Source organism: Arachis duranensis, chromosome 4, assembly GCF_000817695.3.
Source record: "Arachis duranensis cultivar V14167 chromosome 4, aradu.V14167.gnm2.J7QH, whole genome shotgun sequence".
In the NCBI taxonomy this organism is placed as follows: domain Eukaryota; kingdom Viridiplantae; phylum Streptophyta; class Magnoliopsida; order Fabales; family Fabaceae; genus Arachis; species Arachis duranensis.
Window position 1 is genome coordinate 36293872 of NC_029775.3, and position 3710 is coordinate 36297581.

Below are 3710 nucleotides of genomic sequence, written 5' to 3' on the forward strand. Positions count from 1 at the left end.
ATGTTTAAATTCGTCCAAAAATCTCCACCAATGCTTGGAATGCCAATAGCCTCCGGGGTCCCAAACTAGGCATGTGAAGCTTCTGAACAGCTTCAAGCAGATTTTCAGGCTCCCGGGATGATAAATGTCAGGATAGAGTCCATGATTTCGAGCCTTGCTTTTAAATCCGCCTCCGTTTTGAACTACACGTGTCCATTCGGGCGGGTTAAGAGGTAGAATCTCACCGTGGTGACCAAACGTCCTCTGTGATCCATGCAATTGAGCATGATACTAATCCATGTACTTCGAGGTGAAGCGTGGAACCTTATTAAACCTTTTGCACCAGCTCTGAGTACGAGCCATTTCCCTCTTACTCTTAAAGCCGCAGAGAGCTCTAAGCTAGCCATCTGTTTCAAGTAAACCATATTCAAGTGAAAAAATGCAGTTAAAAGTTAAGGATTGTACCCACTTGAAGCTTGTATTAGGTGGTAATGGCCTTGGGATAGGTGTTTTTGGTGGTTTTGTAAGTTCCGTTTCCTTGTGCTGTTCTGTGAATTCCTCCACTTTCTTGCAAGGATCTTCAATTGTATCTGTATCTTGGTCAAAGTCTTCTGTGTCTTCCTCATCACTTGAGTCATAGATTGGAGGTTGAGAGAAATCTACCTCCGCATCATCTTCATATTCACTTGGGGAAGATTCTTCGATCTCAGAGAATTCGCTTGCGGATGCAAGTTCATCACTAAGAGAACTAGACTTGTGACTATCATTATCAAGGGAAATTGCTTCTTGGATTATTCTGTCTGATTCCTCATACTTTATCCTCCTTAGCATCAACTGTGATGTCTTTGACGGGGTTCTCCTCGACTCTTGATTCCCATGGAAGTTCAGCATCTCCTAGATCTTCAACCAACTCTTCTTTTTGAACAATGACAGCTTCTTCTAATTGTTCTAGTACAAATTCATTCTCTGTCTTGTCTACTAGAGTCTCTAGTATTTCTTTCTTGCTACGCTCTTCGTTAGACTGTCCACATGGAGCTGTGGTTGATCCTTGTATATTTGAGCGCCTAGAAGCCCATTGAATTAATGCTTGCTCCAGTTGTTGAACGGTTGTTTAAAATTTAATTACTGTTTCTTTGAGGCGATCCTCTGCTTCGCGGTTTGCTGGACTTAGACATGATACAAAGGGAAGTGGTGATGATTGGGAATGATTGGATTGGTATTGGGGCAAGGAAGGATAATATGGTGGCGAATGGTGAAGAGAAGCTTGTGAGTGTGGTGGTTCGAGGTTATGTTGAAAGGACGGTCTATATGTACGGGGTGGGGCTTGTTGGTAGTTACAAGGTTGTCCACCATGTCTTTCAACTGGGTATGCATGGTAGAATGGTCTTTGTCCAGGATATCTTGGAGGGTGTTGTTGCCAAAGAGGTTGATTAGATCCTCTTGGTTCCATCCATCAAAGAATTTCATAAAAACAGTCGCGTTGTAGATATAGTCTCTAAACCGACAGAAATCCCTTCGTACAAATGTTTTGGTTGTCACAAGTAACAAACCCTTTTAAAATTAATAACCGAGTATTAAACCTCGATTCATCTTCTCAAGGAACTGCGAGAAAAGTATGTTCTTATTATTGGTTATGAGTTTGTAAATTGGGGTTTTGGAAGTAAGGTGGGAATATGTTATATGACAAATAATTTAAATGGCAATTAAAAATGAATAAATACTGTAAAGCAAACTTTTGGGCAAGGTATGAGAAATTGGAGGTCCAACGTAGTTATCTCTCTCAACTATAAGGAAGGTTGAATCTAAACTCCACTTGGTCAACCTTTACTAAAGCAAAGGAAAGTCAAGGGACTAATTAAATTGAACTTTGAATCCTATTTATTTTCTAAGAAAAGGTTGGGATTACTTAAGTTCAGCTCAAATTTAGCAAGATAACGATTATCAAATATGTTGAGTTTAATAACTGTTGAATTACTGATTTCTTAACCAAAACCAAAAGGGGAAAAAGTAAAATTGCTAGAATAATAAAGGTGACCTTAGATGGAAGGCAATAGTAACTTAAATCAAAGAGAACAATCTTAACTGAAAATACTTCAAATATCATTAATTCAAAATAGAGATCTGTAACATGGAATAATTGATAAATCAATTCAAATATTAAAAGCAAATAAATAAATAAAAGTAAACTGAAAATAAAAGAACATTAAACCTGGATCCAGAGTTACTCTCAAAACAAGAAGAAATCCTAAATCCTAAAGAGAGAGAGAGAGAATCTCTTTCTAAACTAAATCTAAATCATGAAAACTAGAAATTGGCGAGCTCTCTCTAAATGGATGCATTCCTCCACTTTATAACCTCTAATCTATGCTGTCTGTGCTTGGATCTGGGCCAAAAAGGGCTTCAGAAATCGCTGGGGGCGTATTCTGTGAATTCTGATACGTGGCCTCTGTCACGCGTCCGCGTGGGTCACGCGGTCGCGTCGTCTAGAGCTTTTTCTTGCCATGCGGTCGCGTCGGTCACGCGTCCGCGTCGTGGGTGTTCTACTTGAGGCCGCGGTCGCGTCAGTCATGCGGCCGCGTCGCTGCTTCTTCGCTTCTGGCACGCGATCGCGTCGTCCATGCGATCGCGTGGATACCAGTTTCCTTAAAGCTCCATTTTGCCTTCTCCTTCCATTTTTGTATGTTTCCTTTTTAATCCTTTAAGAAGAAAACCTAAGACTACTCAACACACTAATCATGGCATCGAATGGAAATAAAGGTAATTAAAACAATTAATTTTAAAGCTTAGGAAACATGTTTTTCACAATATGACATAATAAGGAAGGGAAAGTAAAATCATGCAATTAATGTGAATAAGTAGGTGAAGGATTGAATAAATCACTCAAATTAAGCACAAAATCATGAATGGCAGAAGGAGGTTTAATGGAATCTCTATGGTCTCTATATGAGCCTCAGATTCCTTTGGGTCCTCAATAGGGAACTCCTTCTTGGTTGGGAGACGTCCAATGAGGTCTTCCTCATTGGGATTCACGTCCTCCCCTTCCTCCTTGCATTCGGCCATATTGACTATATCAATGGCCTTGCACTCTCTCTTTAGATTCTCTTCTGTATTGCTTGGGAGAGCACTAGGAGAAGTTTCAGTGACTTTCTTACTCAGCTGGCCCACTTGTGCCTCCAAATTTCTAATGGAGGACCTTGTTTCACTCATGAAGCTTAAACTGGCCTTAGATAGATCAGAGACTATATTTGCTAAGTTAGAGATGTTCTGCTCAGAATTCTCTGTCTGTTGCTGAGAAGATGATGGAAAAGGCTTGCCATTGCTAAACATGTTTCTTCCACCATTATTAAAGCCTTGTTGAGGCTTTTGTTGATCCTTCCATGAGAAATTTGGATGATTTCTCCATGAAGAATTATAGGTGTTTCCATAAGGTTCACCCATGTAATTTACCTCTGCCATTGCAGGGTTTTCAGGATCATAAGCTTCTTCTTCAGAAGATGCCTCTTTAGTAATGTTGGATGCATTTTGCCATCCATTCAGACTTTGAGAAATCATGTTGACTTGCTGAGTCAACATTTTGTTCTGAGCCAATATGGAATTCAGAGCATCAATTTCAAGAACTCTCTTCCTCTGAGGCGTCCCATTATTCACGGAATTCCTCTCAGAAGTGTACATGAATTGGTTATTTGCAACCATGTCAATGAGTTCTTGAGCTTCTGCAGGCATTTTCTTTA